The following is a 23079-nucleotide window of genomic DNA, read 5'->3' as shown; positions in this document are numbered from 1 at the left end:
AGTGTGAGTGACAGAAAGGAAGAGATGGAGAGGGAGAGTGAGTGCTGACACTGTGGAGAAAATCCTCACAGCTCACCTTTCTGCCACCGGTGTGTCTCCAACCACATGCCAGGATATAGGGCAGCCCTGAAGCTTAGTCATCTAAAACATAGTATGGAATCAGTAATGGATGAGTACATACAAGTGCAAAATTTGTGAATCACAGCCTGCAAGACAAAAAGAAAGATAAGATGGTGCGTCATGCATCCAGCAAAGAAGAGAGAGAGCGAGAAAGAGAGAAAGAGTGAGAGAGAGGAAGAGAGAGATAAAGAAAGAGTGAGAGAGAGAGAAAGACAGAGAAAGAGAAAGAGAAAAAGAGTGAGAGAGAGAAAGACAGAAAGAGTGAGATACAAGGAAGAGAGAAAGAGATAAACAGTGTGAGACAGAGGAAGAGAGAGAGAAAGAGTGAGAGAGAGGAAGAGAGAGAAAGAAAGAATGAGAGAGAGAGGAAGAGACAGAGAAAGAGAGAGAGTGAGAGAAAGAAAAGAAGAGATAGAGAGTGAGAGAGAGAGAGAAAGAGTGTGAGTGACAGAAAGGAAGAGATGGAGAGGGAGTGCTGTCACTGTGGAGAAAATCCTCACAGCTCCCCTTTCTGCCACCGGTGTGTCTCCAACCACATGCCAGGATATAGGGCAGCCCTGAAGCTTAGTCAGCTAAAACATAGTATGGAATCAGTAATGGATAAGTACATACAAGTGCACAATTTGTGAATCACAGCCTGCATGACAAAAAGAAAGATAAGATGGTGCGTCATGCATCCAGCAAAGAAGAGAGAGAGCGAGAAAGTGAGAAAGAGTGAGAGAGAGGAAGAGAGAGAGAAAGAAAGAGTGAGAGAGAGAGAAGGACAGAGAAAGAGAAACAGAGTGAGAGAGAGAAAGACAGAAAGAGTGAGATACAAGGAAGAGAGAAAGAGAGAAACAGTGTGAGAGAGAGGAAGAGAGAGAGAAAGAGTGAGAGAGAGGAAGAGAGAGAAAGAAAGAATGAGAGAGAGAGGAAGAGACAGAGAAAGAGAGAGAGTGAGAGAGAGAAAAGAAGAGATAGAGAGTGAGAGAGAGAGAAAGAGTGTGAGTGACAGAAAGGAAGAGATGGAGAGGGAGAGTGAGTGTTGACACTGTGGAGGAAATCCTCACAGCTCACCTTTCTGCCGCCGGTGTGTCTCCAACCACATGCCGGGATATAGGGCAGCCCTCAAGATCAGTCATCTGAAACATAGTATGGAATCAGTAATGGATGAGTACATACAACTGTGCATGCCTAAATCGCTGTCCCACCTTTGTGTATCCAGGCTAGTGTACCCCATCCACTTCCACTGCCCAGAGGTGTCTTCTCGCTGCTGTACACCCAGGGTGCTCCACCCATCCACTCCCACTGCCCAGAGGTGTATGACAGCCGCTGCGAACCCAGGCTGCTGTATCCCATGCACTCCACTGCCCGGAGGTGACTGCGTGCCGCTGCGCACCCAGGATGCTGAACCACATCGAATCCCACTGCCCAGAGGTGACTGCCTGCCGCTGCGTAAACAAGCCTCTCTGCTCACCTTACACCACCAGCATGTGTCGAAGAGGGTCCACCACGTGCCAAAGAAAGCTCCTCACCCATTGTGTACATGCCGCGAAGCAGAGTTCACAATTCAGGTTGAGTGTTGATTGCAGGATGGCCATGCATCATCGCAGGCCTGCAAGACAAAAAGCAAGATAAGATTGTGTATCATGCGTCCATCAAAGGAGAGAGAAAGAGAGATAGAGAGAGAAAGAAAGAGTGAGAGGAAGACAGAGAGAGAAAGAAAGAAAGAGTGAGAGGAATACAGAGAGAAAGAGAGAGACAGTGAGAGTGAGAGGAAGAGAGAGAGAAAAAGAAAGAAAGAGTGAGAGGAAGACAAAGAGAAAGAGTGAGAGAGACGAAGAGATAGAGAAAGAGTGAGAGAGAGAAAGAGTGAGAGAGAGGAAGAGAGAAAGAAAGAGTGAGAGAGAGGAAGAGAGAGAGAGAAAGAGTGAAAGAAAGGAAGAGAGAGAGAGAAAGAGTGAGAGTGAGGTAGAGAGAGAGAGAGGAAGACAGAGAAAGAGAGAGAGTAAGATACAAGGAAAATAGAAAGAGAAAAACAGTGTGAGAGAGAGGAAGAGAGAGAGAGAAACAGTGTGAGAGAGAGGAAGAGAGAGAAAGAAAGAATGAAAGAGAGAGGAAGATAGAGAAGGAGAAAAAGAGTGAGAGAGAGAGAGAAAGAGAGAAAGAGTGAGATACAAGGAAGAGAGAAAGAGAGAAACAGTGTGAGAGAGAGGAAGAGAGAGAGAGAAAGAGTGAGAGAGAAACAAAGAATGAGAGAGGAAGAGAGAGATAGAGAGTGAGAGAGAGAAAGGAAGAGATAGAGAGTGAGAGAGAGAGAAAGAGTGTGAGTGACAGAAAGAAAGAGATGGAGAGGGAGAGTGAATGTTGACACTGTGGAGAAAATCCTCACAACTCGCCTTTCTGCCACTGGTGTGTCTCCAACCACGTGCCGGGATTTAGGGCAGCCCTCAAGCTTAGTCATCTGAAACATAGTATGGACTCAGTAATGGATGAGTACATACAACTGTGCAGGCCGTCCCGCCTTTGTGTATCCAGGCTAGTGTACCCCATCCAGTTCCACTGCACAGAGGTATCTACTCGCTGCTGAACACCCAGGCTGCTGCACCCCATACACTCTCACTGCCCAGAGGTGTATGACAGCCGCTGCGCACCCAGACTGCTGCACCCTATGCACTCCCACTGCCTGGCGGTGACTGCGTGCCGCTGCACACCCAGGCTGCTGCTCCCCATCCCAGGCCTCACTTCTCACCTTTTCGCAGAGAGGGCACCCTCCACATCATGCTGTCCCGCTCCGCAGGCCAACAGGACTCACATTTGGTGCTGCGTCTTGATTTTGCCATGGCAGAAGACATACTAGTGCACCTATCATCATTGCAGGTTACACACCCGCTCAGTCCTTGCAGTGCCACTAACTCAGTGACGAGTGAGGCCACGCACGTGGTGGTAGTCTTCCCTGTTTGGTGGCTCAGGCCTGCATGAGGTGTCTGGACCACCGGGAAGGACCATCACAGTGCATGCGGTGGGAGCAACTCTAAAATGGCGTAGAGCATGTGTGCCCGGTCTTTTTTATTGGTAGGGTCACATGCCCTGTGACGCCTGTACTGGATGGGTGTGGTGTGGGGGTATACCAGCCGTGAGGGAGTGACTGTGGCCTACTGACAACTAGACCAGTGACGTAGCAGATCACTACAATGAAAATCTGGGCCATGTAGCGTTGTTGTCCTTCCCTGTAAGCGTAAGCAGAGTGGGCTGGCCTGGTGTATGCCAGTCCTGCGTGAGGCTGTGAAGAATGACTCCAGAGCTATGGGCGTGGCTCCATCGTGAGCTGTATGAGGAATCAACTGATGTGGCACTGTTGCCAGATTGGGCTAGATCACGCATAATTGGGCTATATTTTTCCCGGTTGTGCGGTAACATTTTGGTTTGTGCTAGTTGCCAGATTATAAATATATATACAGCGCTCCAGCAAACTAGAATGTTAAAGCGCTTTATTAGACAAATATTTACTTGGCAGCCTGCTGCAACATCAATTCCAATGCATTCACCACCTGCTTGACGATGTCCCTGCCCCCCTTCCTTAAAGTAGCAATATTGGGCTACTTTGGGCTACTTTATGGGTGTCTTTGAGCTAGAGAATGCTTAAAAAATTGTTGTAGTGCTGCCATCACCCTTGTCGCCACCGTCAATGTGTCACTCTGTGAGCCAAGTCCCACAACATGGCTAACATGGAAGGTACGGGGAATCACTGACCCTACATTCATCCATAGTTCCATACAAAAAAAGATGGTGGACATGACACATCTGTGTGGATGTGAATGTTTGTTGCACATTCAGTGGAGTATTGCAGCTGTAGCAATACTGGGTCATGCAAAGTCCAAAATTCAGTTTTTGGGACATGGAGGGCAGCCAATTAGAGACAAGCTCGTTGTCGGAGTTAGGCTGCGTCAACATATGTACTTATACAATCACTCCGCCAGTCCCCGTGCACTTATAAATTCACTATATCCTCTCCTTGCAGTACTCTAATCATCCAGTCTCTACGTACGTACTTGTACAATGACCGAGACAAAGTTACATAACCAAAGTTTTCTCCCACCGTCAAAGGTAAGTTGGTTGCATACGCTGTCCAGAGTACAATGTAATGTGGTAGGGCCTGGGGGCAGCATGTAGCATACATAATGAACACACGGACACAGAGAGATAGTGGAACTGGGTACGGGCATTTGCGCTCGACTCCTTTTTATTACCAGGGTCACATGTCCAGTGATGTCTGTGCTGGATGCGTGTGGGGTGAGTGTAAGCCAGCCCTCCGGGAATGGTTGGTGCTGGCAACAAGTAGAACAGTAATCATTGGATCAGACACAGAGATTCAATCATAAAGGGTCAATGATTTGTGCTGCACCAAGGTAGGGGCTCCAGATATGAAATAATACACAAAAGATTCTATTGTAAAGGGTCCATGACTTGTGGTACACTGAGGTAGGGGTAGCAGATGTGAAATTATACACAAAATATTGTGTCATAAAGGGTCCATGAGTTGTGCTGCACTGAGATAGGGGCATTAGAAGCATTCAGCGTGTGCACAGCCAGCGATGAAGCGTGGTCCGGGCGGGCCGCACTGGGAGCAATGTCTCTTGCCTACTGGACTGCTTCATCTGCAATTGCGACTCGATATGAATTGTGAGCCCTGCTATCTGCAATGTAGATGGAAGGCAGTAGTCAGCACAAACATCGAGGAATGCTTTTTGTCACTTCCTCTTGATAAAATCCGAGGACATAGAGTACAATTCTGTCTGCAATTCTTAAATCATGTCTCAATGTAAATTGTAAGCTCTGCTGACCACAGTGTAGGTAACAAAAGATGAAATATGTATGAAATACATTGTCGAAATGTGTAGGTTTCGGGGACGTTATAGTTAGTTGCCTACTGGACTCTGAAATTCATGAATCAAGACTGAATTCGAACTGTGAGCTTTGCTGGCCACAGTGTAGACTGCCATTAAGTGTTTCTTTGGACTTGCAAGATGAATTTCGTGATTGTACTAAAGCTATAGTTGACATAAAAAAAGTTCTTGAAGCAAGGATACTAAAAGTATATTATTTAGGTTTCGAAGACGTTGCAGTTAGTTGCCCACTGGACTCTGTAATTAATGAATAAAAACTCAATTTTAATTGTGAGCCGTGCTGACCGCAGTGTAGGCCAGAGGCAGCGGTCAGCAAGGGCCCACAGCCATGTGGCAGTCAGTAGAGGTGCACAGTTATTGGCAATTCAGCGTGTGTGCAGCCAGCAATGATAAGTGGTGCACTGAGTTAGTGGCAGCTGAAGCAACCAGCTTGTGCACACCCTGCGATGATGCGTCGTCCGAACAGGCTGCACTGGGAGAAATGTCTTTTGCCTACTAAATTCTGCCTTAATAAGTCCACATGGCGATGACTTGTGGTGCAGTGAGTTCATGGCACCTGAAGCACTCAGTGTGTGCGCACCCTGCGATGATGCGTGGTACATGCGGGCCGCACTGGTAGCAATGTCTTTTGTCTAATGAATTCTGCCTCAGTAAGGCCACGTGGCAGTGACTTGTGGTGCACTGAGTTAGTGGCATCAGAAGCATTCAGCGTGTGCGCACCCTGCGGTGATGCGTGGTCCGGGCGGGCTGCACTGGTAGCAATGTCTTTTGTCTAATTAATTCTGCCTTAATAAGGCTGCGTGGCTATGACTTGTGGTGCAGTGAGTTAGTGGCACCTGAAGCACTCAGCGTGTGCGCACCCTGCGATGATGCGTGGTCCGGGCGGGCCGCACTGGTAACAATGTCTTTTGTCTAATGAATTCTGCCTCAGTAAGGCCACGTGGCAGTGACTTGTGGTGCACTGAGTTAGTGGCACCTGAATCACTCAAAGTGTGCGCACCCTGCGATGATGCATGGTCCGGGCGGGCTGCACTGGTAGCAATGTCTTTTGTCTAATGAATTCTGCCTTAATAAGGCTGCGTGGCTATGGCTTGTGGTGCACTTAGTTAGTGGCACCTGAAGCACTCAGCGTGTGCACACCCGGCCACGTGGTGTTGAGTTGTGGTGCACTGAGTTAGTGCTACCTCTGGCGCTCAGCGTGTACACAACCTGCGATGATGCGTGGTCCGGGAAGGCTGCACTGGGAGGAAAGTGTCTTGCCTACTGGACTGCATAATCTGCAATCGCCACTCCATCTGAATTGTGAGCCCTGCTGTCCGCAGTATAGTTTGAAGCCAGTAGTCTGTAAAGACATAAGTCTGCGGTGTGTGCCGCTGTGTTCGCAGGGGGCGTGTGTCGAGGATGCCGGTGGATATGGCGGCAGCTACGTGGCAGGGTGAAGGCCGCTTCTCTGGCAGACGCTTTGGCTTTCACACAAGTGAACCACGCCCACAGCCCCGGCCTATTTATTCACACTTCTACGGTGGAGTGGCGTATGTTGGACTAGCCCACCGCGCTTCCACTTACAGGGGATGACGATACAGGTACATGACCAAGATCTTCCCCACTGCCTGAGGTAGCATGGTTGCGTCCACTGTCCACAACACTACAAGCACCAGCAGTATATGTACATATGGAGAGGTTTGTGCTCTGCATAGTGAGGCCTGTCCAGCACATCACCGCTACACTTGGTATTGTGGGCATTATTATTGGTATTGGTAGGTGACTTGCGTCCTTCACACATGTTTGGTTGCCACATCTCGGAACATTCAGCTATTGTGTGACTGAGGGGCCATGCCATTTTTGGAAGGTCTACTGTCCTGTTGTGTGCTGCCTCAGTGGTAGTGGGGGGGTGGTCTGGGGGGAGGTCCTGAGGGTGGTGGCAGTGGGTTTTGTGGCCTTCTTGGGTATCGGAGGTGCATGATCAGTAGCTCTATGACATGTGTTGGTCTTCAGATGTGATTCTGGGCTGGACTCCCTTTCACACTGTAGGTAGTCGTCCTACTTTACACCAGTAAAAGGCAGATGTTACATTCCTACTGCTAATGCAGCTTATCGCCCGTTTTTGGATCGCACAGCAGATTTGGCTGCTCATTAAAATATCGGGAAGTGGTGTTTTTGTGTTATTTTTGCACAGGAATGCCTACTCTGCATATTATTTGCGTTTTGTTGCTCTCATTTGTGGCAATTTTTTTTTGCAGAAGCTATTGTTGTCTGCAGATTTAGATTCCGTATAGAGGTTTCCCGATTTATGCCCTTATATAGGTACAATTCATATTGCCTTATTTGGACATAGAAATCCGGCCCTTATTTAGACATTGTCTGTACAAACCAAATACAGGCATGGCCACCTACATACGTCCATCCATGTCACAACGAATTAAGGAAAACCAGACCCATAAGCCTTTAGGAATTTCGCTCGGCTTGAATATTGATTTTACCACAAACTCATTAAGTATGCATGAACATCTATTCCTTAGGGGTTCATTCATGATGTTCCTCTGCCCGACTTTTACGTCAATACTGGCATTCCTAGACACCTTCAAGGTATAAATATACCAGCACTTGACCTGGCAAATTGCGGTTCCCGGAGGATTCAATCCAACCCAGACTACGCAGTTCGCCATGGCAAATTAGGAAGGAGATCGAATTCTAGCCTGATGCACTGACCTGACGGTGCCATCCTCCTCGCAGAGAATCCAGCTCCAGTGCTCTCTGACTTCCCTTGCGGGGCGTTAGACTATCGAGTCCAGAAAAGAGATTCCAACCTCTCTCATTCTAAGGTATGGAGCTGACTAGAACTTAGAGAAACTTTTGGCAACTCGTGGCTAAACTAAAAATATAGCTAGCTATACTTTAGAAATGGCACCTACTTCAAACCTCATTCTGCACTTAGGTTAGGTACACTGGGGTAGAACAATTTAGAAGCATCAGATTAGTATCACATTTTAGCTTATGTTATTTATGTATATATTTTGATTAATATATTTCATAGCTACAAACCATGCTATTGCAGTTTTATTTTATCTTACTGCTAACCTCGTACATATTGTACTTCGCATTCTGTCTTACAATTGTATTAATTGATATCTCTTGCATGAGAAATAAGACTGTTCAATAAACCCTTTTATTGAAACGCCCGTCTCTCTATTTCTGTGCAACTCTGTAGAAACGATCATGCACGATTGACTGAGTGAAACTGTTATCTATTGTTTCCACGATTCTGAGACTGTTCCGATTCTAGAAGGAAACAAAGTTGTCATGTTTATGCAGTTGTCAGAGACTAATCCCTTCTTGTATATTCGAGAAGTTTCTAGTGACCACTGAGTTAGCTGGCACACACAAGTAATTAAGTTTAATATACTCGATAGAGACATACTGACCTTAGTCCTATGTCAAATCTATAGAGTATGTTATTCCAATGTGCAGGACCTATCAGGGATATAGGAACTACACTACAATATTGCTGGAAAACTGGTGATATCGCCTGTTTTCACCAGGTTGAAAATGGAATGATAATTTAAAATCACTGAAAAAAACATCGGTTTAATGAACATTATAATTAGAAATTAGCATTTAAAAAACCTTTGAAATTCACTAAAAAAACATAGGTTTCAGGGACATTATAGTTACAAATTATCATTTTAAAAACCTTTGAAATTCACTGAAAAAATATAGGTTTCAGGGACGTTATAGTTACAAATTAGCATTTAAAAAACCTTTGAAATTCACTGAAAAACACATAGGTTTCAGGGACGTTATAGTTAGTTGCACATTTCACTCGTACAAAACCATAGAAATTCGGCCGTTATAGTTAGCAGAGCTAATTATAACTCGTGCCCCTGCAATGCACTGCTGATGATGTCACATATTACATCATTCATGACATGGTCAGTAACATCACTGATGACATCACTGATGACATCTCAAATAACATCAATGATGACATCACTGATGACATCATTCACTTGATAATTTGATGGACCTCTTCACACCCTAATATAACCTTTGATACACCCACTCTAAAAAACTGACTACAATTTTCTAAACCATAGACAAATCAATAGGAGTTACCATATACCCACTGACTACTTCCTAGCTATACACACACATTCATTCATTCACCCATACAGTAACTCATACATGCAGTCACTCATCAATATAGCACTATTATATGTACTCATACACCTATACAGACACTCATACACCGTCACTCATCCATAGAGTTATTGACACACATAGCTCGTCATGTAAAGAATCTATAACACTGCCGTTTACTCACCTATACAGTTAAACATTCAGTATCTAACCTATTCATACAAATAGTAACATATACTGACTCTCTTATACAATCACTGACACAAGCACACTCTCATTTATACAGCCACTCTCACAATTACTCACTATCACATAGAGTCATTTATATACTCCAACACTCACATATACTGCATTTCACATATGTAGTTACTCACACATATACCAGTGAGATATACATTCACTCTCCAACCCAGTGATACACACACACACACACTCACCGAAACAGCTATTTCCACATGCACTATTGAACCAATACACCTAGTACTTTAGCCACTCACACATGTTGGCAGAAAGTTACACACCGCCCACCCACCTACACACAAAAAAACCCTGATCCACCCATACTAATACTTATGCTACCAATAAGTAAGCCATATAGACAGTCATGTACCTAATCATCAACCCATGCAGCAGCTTATACAACAACTGAGAGACTGATACAGACATTCACACAGTTTAGTCACTAACCCATGCATTCAGTAAGAGACATTTAATCACTAACTTATACAGTCAGTCATACACCTATTAAATCCTCCACCCAGACACTTATACACCAACTCATTCTTCAATACACCTTGGCATTAACATATATAAAATATATTTAAAGTTTACAAAAACACACATTCACTGGATGATGTCATGAGTGATGTAATATGTGACGTCATCAGCAGTGCATTGCGGGGGCGCGAGTTATAGTTAGCTCTACTAACTATCACGGCCAAATTTCTATGGTTTTGTACAAGTGAAATGTGCAACCAACTATACCATCCCTGAAACCTATGTTTTTTTCAGTGAAAATATATATATATTACCTACTGGCGATCGCCAGTAGGTAGTTATAGTTAGGACCTAGTTTTCATACTATGATTTGCCAATATCTTTGGCGCCATTTGACGAATCCTCATGAAATTTTGAAAACTAATGGCCCGCTCAGGTCAGCTCCTGTCTTGAAAGTTTTGGGGTGATTCATCAAGCATGAGCTGAGAAAAAAGGGAGTTCCAAAACACATTGTCTCAAATTTAATTTCCATAGGAAACAGTTGTCGCAGCTACAGCCCAAACTGCTGAACGGAATTGCACCAAATTTGACAGAAAGGTAGCTCTTGCACTCTTTTTAAAATCATGTAAATCTGTTCAGTAGTTCCTGAGAGATTCAAATATTTAGAAATATTAGTATCTGGTGACTGCGGTGGATCTGCAAACCCTCTGGATCTCAAGCTTGATTGGCTGCCAACAGTTCCAACCAGGAAATGTTGGCAGCCATTTTGTGACTTGGTTGAACCGAGTCACAAGAAAAAAGGTGGAAAAACAATAAAAGGGGGCAGGGTAGAAACACCCTGATCTCCTAGGCCTGCTCAGGGGGTCCCACAGGAACCCGAGTGCCAAAAAAAACACTTTTTGTAATATTTTCAGCCATATTAGTGTAGGGTCCGCAAATCTCAAAAGTGACCCAGGGAAGGGGGGCCATGCCGGCCTCCTTTCATAAAAATACTTTTTGCCGGGCCCCGGTGGATGGGGCATTTTGGGCTGAAATCAGCCTGGGGAGGGGTGCCGCACTGTTCCTCCTCCCCCTTAAAAAAATAAATATTAAAGGCCTAGCTCCGGGGGATGAGTCCCCAGGGCCATAATCTGCATCAGGAGGGGGGCCACGCACCCCCCTCCATTTTCATTTTTTTACATGGCTGAGACTCTGGGGATGGGGTCTCCACGGCCCAAAAGGGTCAAGGGACGGGAGTCACACAGCCCCCCTTCCTAAAATAAAATTAAAAAAGGAACCACAACTCGCCGAAGGACCCGTCTCCTCCCTGCACCACTTTGCAAATGTGCCTCCTGCCGCACTCTGGGTTGGGATATGAAGTTCCCTCACTGGTGAGGGTCCTTAGAGGCCAACTAGCCCACAAGGTACCTCCAGTAAGCCCTAAACAGTGGGATTGCTGAGAGGTGATCCGAGGCCACGCCCGTTTTGACTACACTCTGCAAAAACACCTCTTGGTGCACTGCTGCTGGGGCGATGAGGTTCCCTTGTGTCCTCAGGACTTCAGGACTAAAGTAGACTTCTTCCCCCAAGCAGCAGTGCACCAGGAGGCGTCTTTGCAGAGTGGTGTAAAAAGGGGGTGCTGTCTCTGACCACTCTCAGCAATCCAGCGTGTGGGGCTTACTAGAGGTATCAGGAGTGCTAGTTGATCCCCAGGGACCCTCGAGAGGCAAGTGCCCTTCATACCCCAACTAAGAACACAGCAGGAGGTGCATTTGGAGAGCGGTGGAGAAAGGGGGCATGGCCTGTGTCCACCTCTCAGCAATCTGACTGTGTGGGGCTTACTGGAGGTAACAGGTAGGCTAGTTGCCCCCTAAGGACAACCAGCAGTGAAGGGGACTTCAATCCCCATCCAAGACAATGCCAGGGAGCGTGTTTGCAGAGTGGTGTTCAAAGTGAGCGTGCCTACTATGAGAACTTAGCAATCCTGCTGTGTTGGACTTACTGGAAGTAATAGAAGGGGTAGTTGTTCCCCAAGGATGCACTGGAGGCCAACTACCCCTCCTGTTACCTCCAGTAAGTCCCACACGGCGGGATTGCAAAGAGGTCTTCGGAGGCCATGACCCCCTTTCTCCACCACTCGGCAAACACACCTCCTGGCACACTACTGGTTGGGGGATGAAGTCCACTTTACTCTGAGGGACTTTGGGGGGCCAAGTAGCCCTCCTAGTAATTCTTATAAGTCCTAGGCAGCAGAATTCCTGAGCGCTGGTCGGAGGTCCAGCCTCCTTTCTGCACCACTCTTCAAATGCAATTACTAGTTAAGGAAGCATTGGCAATTTAATCAGTCTCGCATTTGAAAGAGTTATAGCTAGTGGCATTGTAAATGTAAAAGTTTTTTACGAATGTTTTTTGGACTCGAGTAGATGTATGTTGTGTGTAGTGGAATTATGTGGATAGAAAGTATGTGGTATTTAGTGTATAGGAATTATGTAGAGTGGGATTCCGTGTTATGGAGAGTAATTATGTGGTATGGTAGTCTGTGTTTGTGGAGCGGTAACCTCAGGTTTAGTCTTCCTCGTTTTCATAGAAGCTACACTATAAACTCAATTAGACAAAAAAAAGAAGGAAAAACGGAGGAGCACTTCTGGACCTAGTCAGAGGTATGAACGGCCACTGGAATTATGTGACTGTTCAGCTGCACTGATTTTTGCATAATTATGCATTTTCCGCATTTGCCACATAATCCATCATCTGCTGCATAATCTGCAGATTTGAACAAAAGAAACCTTGTTTCTGGCTCAAACATTACCAAAAATGCAGCGACAAGTGTTATAGCATGGTGTAAGGCCCTTTGCAAACCTGGAATGGTCACCTGTTACTTATTGATAAATGTGGTTGTTAAATTGGTAATAATGTTGGCCAAACCACTCTTGCATCTTTCCGTTCCTCTTTTGCCTCTTTCTGCATTTCTCTTGCTTCTTTCTGCACCTTATTTCCTTTTTCTGCACTTCTCTTGCCTCTTTTTGCACATCTCTTCTGGTTTCTGCACCTCCCTTCTTTCTGCACCTCTCTTGCTTCTTTCTGCACCTCTCTTGCTTCTTTCTTCTGCACCTCTCTTGCCTCTTACTGCACATTTGTTGCTTTGTTCTGCACTTCTCTTCCTACTTTCTGCACCTCGCTTGCCTCTTTCTGTACCTCTCTTGCTAATTTCTGCATTTCTCTTGCATCTTTCTGCACCTTGCTTGCTTCTTTCAGCACTTTCCTGGCTTCTTTCTGCACCTCGCTGGCTTCTTTCTGCACCCCTTTTGCCTCTTTTTGCACCTCTGCTGCTTCTTTCTGCACATCTCTTGCTGCTTTCTGCACGTCTCTTACTTCTTTCTGCACCCCTTCTTCCCTCTTTCTGCATCTCTGTTGCCTGTTTCTGCACCTCTCCTGCCTCTTTCTGCACTTCTCTTGCCTCTTACTGCCTTTCTGTTGCTTATTTTTGCACTTCTCTTGCCTCTTTATGTACCCGTTTTGCCTCTTTCTGCACCTCTGTTGCTTCTTTCTGTACCTCTATTGCTTCTTTCTGCACCCCTCGTCCCTCTCTCTGCACATGTCTGTCCTCTTTTTGTACCTCTCTTGCCTCTCTCTGCAACTCTCTTGCTTCTTTCTGCACTTTTCTTGCCTCTTTTTGCACCCGTCTTGGCTCTTTCTGCACCTCTGTTGTCTCTTTCTGCACCCCTATTGTCTGTTTCTGCAACTCTCTCACATTTTTGTATATGTCTCCCTCCTCCTTCTGCACCTCTGTTTCTTCTTTCTTCGCTTTTCCTGCCTCTTTCTGCACCTCTGGTGGTTCTTTTTGCACTTCTTTTGCTTTTTTCTGCACTTCTCTTGCTTCCTTCTGCACCCCTCTTGCCTCTTTCTGCACCCCTCTTTCCTCTTTCTGTACCTCTCTTGCCTCTTTCTGTGGTTCTCTAGCCTCCTTCCACACCTCTGTTGCTTCTCTCTGCACTTTTCTTGCCTCCTCCTGCAACTTGCCTGTTTCTGCACATCACTTGCCTCTTTCTGCACCATTCTTGCCTCTTTCCGCATCTCTCTTGCCTCTCTGCACATCACTTGCCTCTTTCTGCACTTCTCTTGTTTTTTCTGTACCTCCCTTGTTTTTTCTGTCACTCTCTTATCTCTTTCATCACTTCTCTTGCATCTTTCTACACCTCTCTTGCCTCTTTCAGCACTTCTCTTGCTTCTTTCTGCACTTCTCATGCCTGTTTCTGTACCTCCCTTGCCTCTTTCTTCTCCTCTGTTGCCTCTATCAACAGCACCTCACTTGCTTCTTTCTGCACCACTCTTGCCTCTTTCTGCATCCCTCTTCCCTTTTTCTGCACCTCTCTTGCCTGTTTCTACACCTCTCTTGCCTCTTTCTTCACCTCTGTTGCTTCTTTCTGCACTTCTCTTGCCTCTTTCTGCACCCCTGTACCCTCTTTCTGCATTTCTCCTGCCTGTTTCTATACCTCTCTTGCCTCTTTCTGCACCTCTGTTGCTTCTTTCTGCACTTCTCTTGCCTCTTTCTGCCCACCTATTGCCTCTTTCTGCACCTCTCTTGCATCTTTCTGCACCCCTTCCTGGCTCTTTCTGTACTCTTCTTCCCTCTTTCTGCACCTCTCTTGCATCTTTCTGCACCTCTCTTGGTTCTTTCTGCACATCTCTCTTTCTGCACTCCCCTCGCTTCTTTCTGCACCCCTGTTGCTGCTTTCTGCACTTCTCTTGCTTATTTCTGTACCTCTCTTACTTCTTTCTGTTCCCCTCCTGCCTCTTTCTGCTCCTCTCTTGCCTCTTTCTGTACCTCTCTTGCCTCTTTCTGTACTTATCTTGCCACTTTCTGCCCCTCTGTTGCTTCTTTCTGCACTTCTCTTGCTTTCTTCTGTACCTCTTGCTTCTTTCTGCACTCCTGTTGCCTCTTTCTGTACTCATCTTTGTGGAAATTTAGCTTGCAAACTGAACATTATCTGCGCCATCTTGCCTCTCCCCAGCGCCACGCACAGCGAATGCACGGCCGCCATTTTAGGCACCCCACTCTCTCCCCGCTCACTCTCGATCGCCAGCGCTTTCCCCTGGTGCTGCGAGCATCCCCCGTGTTCTCTTTGAGATATTCGCTGTCTACAAACGGGGAGGAGTAGAAATACTCTCTCTCTCTCTCTCTTTGCAGATAGTGAAGGGTAGGTAACGCAGACTTTTGTCCCCGTTGAAACCCGTCGTGCCTATCTTTATCTCCCCACTGATTGATTGTCCGAACATTGATTGTTTTGAAGAATAGTGCTCTTTGAGATATTCTCTGTTTGCAAATAACGTAGAATAGAAATATTCTGTCTAGTCTTTGCAAATAGTGAAGGGTAGGTAATGCTGACTTTTGTCCCCGTTGAAACCCGTCATGCCTATCTTTATCTCTCATTGATTGATTGATTGATTGATTGTCCGAACACTAGTTGTTCGATATTGGTTCTTTGGAGGTATTCTCTGCTTACAAATAACGAAGAATAGAGATATTCTGTCTAGTCTTTGCAAGCAGTGAAAAGATAGGTAGTGCTGACTTTTGTCCCCGTTGAAACCCGTCATGCCTATCTTCTCCCCACTGATTGGTAGTTGGTTCTGCCCGGACCGCTTATTAGAGGTGAACCATCCGGCTCCACTGGAGGGCACCCCTAATAAGGACATGTTCACTAAATATGGACTAGTCGCCGTAGCTTATACCAAGCTATGGCATAAATATACAAAGAAGGACCCCGAGAGTCAGTGGCCACTGATGGGATCCTTCGACGACCATAAGATAGAAGTGCTAGAAATAGCCCTGCGTAGCAATAAGACCACGCCTACTATGCTTGAAAGTATTGGCATGTGGCGCAAAGAAGCAACGCAACGGAAAAAGAGGGAAGAAGTAAAAGCAGAAAAGGAATTACGAAAGGCAGCTCACCTTGCCGCTAGAAAGTTAGAAGAAGAAATAAAGGAGAGAAGGGAAACTAAACTAAGACAGGAGCCCGAAACATCAGGACAGTACGCTGTTAGGACCCCTTCTTTGCTCTACCCTGAGTTGTCCTCCAAGCAGCGAACGAATGATGAATTACTGTTAGGTCCCCCGATCATTTACATGCCACCTCCATATGCACCCTCCCAGTCAGTAGTGCAACACCCACAACCCCCGAACACGAGCGAAAGCAGTACAGGGGCCTCGGTCCTCACGGCCTCCGCGCCGGCCGAGCCTCCTGCGCTGAACACAACGTCGACTATAACGTTAGACGACCCAGAGATGAGAAAGAAAGAGTCCACCAGAATGAATCGATTAACGAAGGATGAACGAGCAGGAATTGATAAGATAGTAGGGACACTGGTGGAGCGAAAGGAAAGTGAGGAGTATATAACAGACGTGTACAACTCGTATGCCGACAGCCGCAGACGACACTTTGTCGTACGGCTCTGTTATCACGCCCTGAATGCATATGAGGATAGATACCACGATAAAGGTCCCGAAGGCTTAGCGGCCCTATATAGGAAGGTAGACATCGGAGAAGAAAGAGAGGGCGACGTGACGAACCTCTTTACTCGTACACTCGAGGTCTACCGACACCTTAGAGAACATAGGCAGACCACCAAAGCAGAAACCCCCATAGCGACTAAGCCCCAGGAAGGAAGGGCTGAGGCCATGATGCCCATCAAAGAAGCTGCCCCCTACTGGGTCCCCCCACGAGGTCAGGGAACGCATGACGACATCAACCACCAAGATGCGAAGGGGAGGGTTGTATATAACTGGGTCTACCAGCCGTGGGACCGGCAAGATATTTTGACCTTTAGAAAAACTCTACCCGACTTGAGAAAGAACCCGACTGCCTTCTACACTGAACTGGGTACAGCCTTAGGTTCTACGATTATGACTTTAGCAGATATCGACTTGTTCTTTGGGCTATGTCTGCCGGCTGATGTGTGGAAACAAATCCGGAAAGTTGACCACGCTGAGCCGTTCGGATATACCTGGGTACAACTCGATACCATAGATAAGCAGCGAGAACCAGGACAGAAACCCCCAAAAGCCATATTAGAGCTCCCAGACAAGACTGTACTAAAACTGAAGACTCTAATCCCAGAAAGAAAGGTAGACTGGTCGATAGTAACGGCTTGCCGCCAGAAACCCCAGGAGGATGTGTCTGAATACTTCTCCCGATTCGAGACTGTGTTTTCCGATTACAGTGGCCAAGACATGACCACCGCAACCGGACATCACCTCTTTGTCCAGAATTATGTGAAGGGTCTGTCACAAGAAATTTCCCAGAAACTACAGACCAGCGAGAGTAGTTGGGCAGCCTCCAAACCCGCAGCAATTCTCCAGATGGCCCAATACTACGAAAATCAGAAAAACGAGAACGATAGGGCATCAGAGAAGAAGAAAAAGGAACTGAAGGAGAGGGTAATGATAGCACAGTTGCAAGGGGTGACCATAGGAAGGAAACCCCCGAAAGAGAATTACCACCCAACCGCCCCAAGAAAGCTACCCCCTAGAGACCATACACCTACACCCTACAACGGACGGAGAGACTTAGATGGGAATCAATGTGCGTTCTGTAGAGGGTTCGGGCACTGGAAATCCCAGTGCCCGGTCCTTCTGGAAATGAACAAAAATAGGGACCCCAGAGACACAGCATATGACCCCAGAAATAGAGGACAGGGACGAGGGCACACGAACAACGCCATCAACGACAGGCCAGGCAGACCAAACACCTTTGATCGCCCCCGACAAAACCAGTGTCAGCAGTCCGACCACGAAAGCACTCATGACTTCGCATAGGACCGCCAGGGGCAAGGGAGGGATCCAGTCGAACTCCGTGTTGACCAGCAAGGCCCTTACGTCACTGCTAAGGTCTTGGGCACAAAATCTCCATTCCTGGTAGACACTGGGGCGACACGTAGTGCGTTATCCAAACGACTGATCCCTAGGGCACCCTTGTCTGGCTCACATGTAACCTCAATAGGCTTCGATGGAACGCCCTCCACTAACCCCTTATCAGCACCAATCTCCTTTGACTTAGAAGATAACACCACTGACACGACCTTTCTGCTCTCCTCCAACACCCCCGATGCTATTATGGGACTTGATTTGCTAAAACATTTTCGAGCTACCATCAGATGCTCCCCAGACGGAGTTCGAGTCATCCTACACGATAACCCAGATCTGTCCAGAGCCTGTCACACACGGCGTATGCTCTCTATAACCGATGCTGACATGTCCCTACTCAACACATTACCTTCACATCTATGGGCTAAAACCGACTCAGATGTAGGGCGCATGGTGATTGACCCAGTACATATAACCGTCCGACCAGACGCAGTACTCCCAAAGCTTCCACAGTATCGGATATCACCCGAAGGCGAGAAGGCATTGGTGGAAATCATCGAGTCCCTAGTCGAGGCAGGAGTGGTAGAAGAAGTAGTCAGTAATGTTTGCAACAGCCCTATCCTACCCATTGTAAAGAAGCAAGGCGAGGGAGATGAGAAAGCCTACCGTTTCATTGTTGATTTACGAGAGGTTAACAAAGTAGTCGTACCCCAGTACCCCGTGGTCTCAGACATCACCACCATCCTCACCCTGATTCCATCCACTGCCACCACCTTTACTGTTATTGATCTCAAAAACGCCTTCTTCTCCATCCCCATCCACCCAGACAGCCGTTACCTCTTCGGCTTCACCCTAAAAGCTCGTTCATACAGATTCTGTAGGGCACCCCAAGGCTACACTGAGAGTCCCAGCATTTATAGCCAAGCCCTCAAGAGACAGCTAGATGCAGTCCAACTACCCGATGGAGTGGTGTTGATACAGTACGTCGATGACATTCTTTTGGCGGCCGACACCACTCCACTTGCCATCACAGCCACCATTCACCTCCTCCGCTTCCTTGCGGAGAACGGTCACAAGGTCTCCAGAAAGAAATTGCAATTCTGCCAGCCCCAAGTAACGTATCTAGGCCACCTACTATCCAGGGACGGGAGGAAACTTACCCCTGACCGAATTCAGACCATCCTAGAAACCCCTGTTCCCAAAACTCAGAAGCAAGTGCGGTCCCTAGTAGGCCTCACCTCCTTTTGTCGACAGTGGTTGCCAAACTTCAGTCTCATCGTAAAACCTCTGCTTTCCCTGCTGGCTAAAGATGTCCCCTTCCCCCTCCCCTGGACACCCGAATGTCAATCCTCCTTCAAAGAATTACGAGACGCCCTCTGCTCGGCCCCAGTCCTAGGAACCCCAGACTACACTAAACCTTTCTCCCTCTACACCCACGAAAGGGAGGGATGTGCGTTGTCTGTCCTAACCCAGTCCATAGGCCCTAAGCAACGCCCTTGTGCCTACTTCTCTGCCACTCTTGACCCCGTAGCCAGAGCTTTGCCCGCCTGCCTTCGAGCAGTAGCCGCCGCTGCTGTCTCTATCCGGCAAAGTGAGGGGATCGTGCTCTCGAACCCCCTCACAGTATTGGTACCCCATGCTGTTGATACCCTCCTGAACCAAACCAAGACTCAACACCTGACTAGCGCACGACTGACTGGTTATGAACTGACTCTGCTTGCACCCCACATCACATTGAAATGATGCACCACTCTGAATCCAGCTACTCTACTACCTCTCCCTGACGCTGACCCCAATGCATCCCCTATACATGATTGCGTGACCCTCACCGACGAACAAACCAAGAGTAGTGTTGACCTCCGGGATACTGCCTTCCCGGACCCTGACGGAGAACCGTGGGTGGATGGCTCATGCATCAAGCTCCCCGATGGCAACACCTCAGCTGCCTATGCAGTCACCACAGCCCGAACAGTTGTTGAGACAGCCCGCATCACACAGCGATCCGCACAGGCGGCGGAACTAATCGCTCTCACACGAGCCTGCATCCTGGCAGCAGGGACAACCGCAAACATCTACACAGACAGTCAGTACGCCTTCGGGGTAGTTCACCATTTGGGCTCTTATGGAAAGAGAGGGGATTCTTGACTTCTCATGGCACACCCATCCTGCATGGAGATCTAGTCTCTGCCCTGACCGAAGCGGTCCTCCTCCCCACACGGCTGGCTGTGATCAAATGCCAAGCACACAAGAAAGTGACAGACATTATAGGACAGGGAAATGCACTAGCTGACATTACTGCCCGAACCTTAGCCGAGAATAGGTCCACGACCCGTATGTACGTGACCAGGTCACAAGCTGAGAAGTGGAAGGATGCTGGGGAAACGATTAGGGACATCCAATTAGCCAGTACACCACACGAGTTAGCTGAATGGGCACGGGTGGGATTGAAGGACGATGATGGTTGCTGGCGGACTAAGGACTCGAACAAATGGTTGCTACCAGACTCATACTTGATCCCCATGCTGACCATGGCACACTCCCCCGCACATATAGGGTCTGCCCCCATGATCGAACTCGTCTCCAAAGTCTGGCACAACGACAAGATCCCAGACTCGGCCAAACGTCTGGTCCAACAATGCCTAGTATGCCTCCAACACAACCCTGGGAAAGGAACTGCTGTACCCCGGGGAGGGTTCGGGGTCCCCAATCACCCTTTTGAAGTCCTACAAATGGACTATGTCCAGTTAGAAAGGTGCCAAGGTTTGAAGTACGTACTTGTCGTTGTGTGTGCCTTCAGCAAGTGGGTGGAAGCCTACCCAACCCACGACAACATCGCTATGACTACTGCAAAAGTACTACTGAAGGAATTCTTCCCCCGATACGGCCTTTGTCGAATTTTGTGGAGCGACAACGGCCCCCACTTCGTAGCCGAAGTTATCCAACTCATCTTAAAGGGGTTGGGTGTAAAACAGAAATTCCATGCGGTCTTCCATCCCCAATCTGCAGGCCTGGTTGAGCGACACAATGCCACATTGAAGCTTAAGATAGCAAAAATAGTCGCCACCACAGGACTAAGATGGCCAGACGCTCTCCCACTAGCATTGCTATCAATGCGTTCCACCCCCACCAAACACCACTTAACCCCCTACGAGGTCATCTTTGGGCGGCCCATGAACCTTTGGACTGCACCAAAACCAACATCCATCCACGACGTCCCGGACGTCCTCATGTCTGACTATTTGTATAACCTAACTAAGACATTGTCTGTTATCCATCAGCAGGTGCTGCACGCCATTCCCGATGTTTCCAGGGGCCCGGGACACGACATCCAACCCGGTGACTTCGTCTTAGTGCGTAACTTCCAGCGCACCAAGAGTCTGGAGCCCCGGTGGACGGGCCCCCTGCAAGTCCTGATCACCACCCGAACAGCTCTTCGAGTGGAGGGGAAACGCAATTGGCTGCATGCACACCACTGCAAGAAGGTATCACCAACCCTGACAACCACGGACAACATCACCGCACAAGAGGAACTTCTGGACAAAGACCGACCATCCCTGAGCCGCTGCCCGGATACAGAGACACTTGAATTGATTGAATATCCCGATCCCACTGTGCCATCCAAAGAAGGGTATAACTTGCGACGAAAGGAGAGAACTTCGGCTAAGCAGACCACAGGCTAAGTGGAAATCTCAGAGCGGTAGCCTAGTCACCTCAAAGGCCACCAGGAGAGAAACTAAAACAAAGTCTGTGGTTCTGCCCGCTACCGAGTCTCTTGAAGGTGATGGAAGCGCCCGACATGAAGATGATGGAAGCAACCGGACGTCCGAAGATCCACTACAAAAACCCAAAGACTGACCGAATGCACAGCTTTAAGACAATAGCACTTTTCATTACCCTTCTCTTTTGCCTTCTCCTCGTGGTCACCTTCTGGATCATGGAGGAGAGCACACCCGCTCATAAGACATTGCTGACCACCGTTCAACCTACCACCACGAAAGAACACCATCTGATCTCGCTTTCACCCCAGCTCCGAGAAAGGCGTAAGGAGTTCTGGAATAACTCTTTTGTGCAGTTGCTCCACCAACACAATCTTGCTGCCAACGCCACCAATTGCTGGATCTGTGGATTGCTGCCACATGCCACTGGACACTCTATCCCTTTCATCCCTTCACCTTTTTCTGTCCATGGTTACTGCCTCGCCTGGCTAATCCTCCTGCAAGAAAGCTACAAGGACAATGCCACTTCCGGCAGAACCATGTCACACTTCTACCATGGGTTCTGGCTGAACAAAACTGGTAGAACTTCCGCCCTCTTCTGCCCTCTGAGATCGAACACTTCCTTTCACATGGACATCCCCGCCAAAGAACGAGTTGAAATGCAAGTGTTCAACAATCCAGCCAGACCCACCTTCTCTTACCTCCGAAAGCGGACGGCCGCCACACTAACAGTGGCCCTGTCCGTCATCAACATCACTGGATCTGTATGCCTCGAAGGCCTGGGGGCACAGCTGGTGGGCCACAGCTCCTGCCTCATCACCCGAACATTGGACTCAGTTGACCCACCCTCCTTTGTTGCCTCCCCGAATATGTACTTCGTCTGTGGTACTAAGGCCTACACCTGGCTCCCGAAAGGTTGGGGAGGCACCTGCTACATCGCCTTCGTCCTTCCCCTGACATATGTGGCTCCAGCAAACCATCACCGACAGAAACGTGCCAAAGACATTGTACAAGCCGACTCCGCCGGAGCACAGTTCATGGATGCAGTAAAAGGTCTTGTTCCGCTCTGGGGTCCGATGGCAAACAGCCGTGCCATCCGCCACTTAACCCAGGCAGTCGAAACAGCAATGAACATTACAGCTGGCGCCCTCGCCAACAACACCGCTGAGCTTCAGGCCGTCCGCCTGGTGGCTCTTCAGAACCGCCTTGTTCTAGATGTGGTTCTGGCTGATCGTGGAGGAGCATGCCGCATCATTGGGTCCAGCTGTTGTACCTACGTACCAGATAACTCACCCTCAGTCTACAAAGCAATTGAACACCTCCACAGACTGTCCACAGAGGTCCATCAAGAGCAAGAAGAATGGTCGCTGGGGAGTTGGTTTTGGGACACTATTAAAAGTTGGGGATGGAGGCTGTTTTCATTTATCCTAATACCGATTGTGATACTATGTGGATGTTGTTTGGGGATTCAGTGTCTGCCACCTTTATGTTCGCTTTTTATGAACTGCATCTGCCCTAAGACTTTGAACTTTGAAACAGAGCGGATGAAAGCCCTTTATGAGGTGGAGGTCCACAGTATTATGGGGATAAATCCGAACTAGACAAGCTGGCGAGATATGTTAAAAGGGAGGACTGTGGAAATTTAGCTTGCAAACTGAACATT

This window comes from Triturus cristatus, chromosome 6 (assembly GCF_964204655.1).
Source record: "Triturus cristatus chromosome 6, aTriCri1.1, whole genome shotgun sequence".
Taxonomy (NCBI): Eukaryota; Metazoa; Chordata; class Amphibia; order Caudata; family Salamandridae; genus Triturus; species Triturus cristatus.
Note: the sequence above shows the minus strand (reverse complement) of the source record.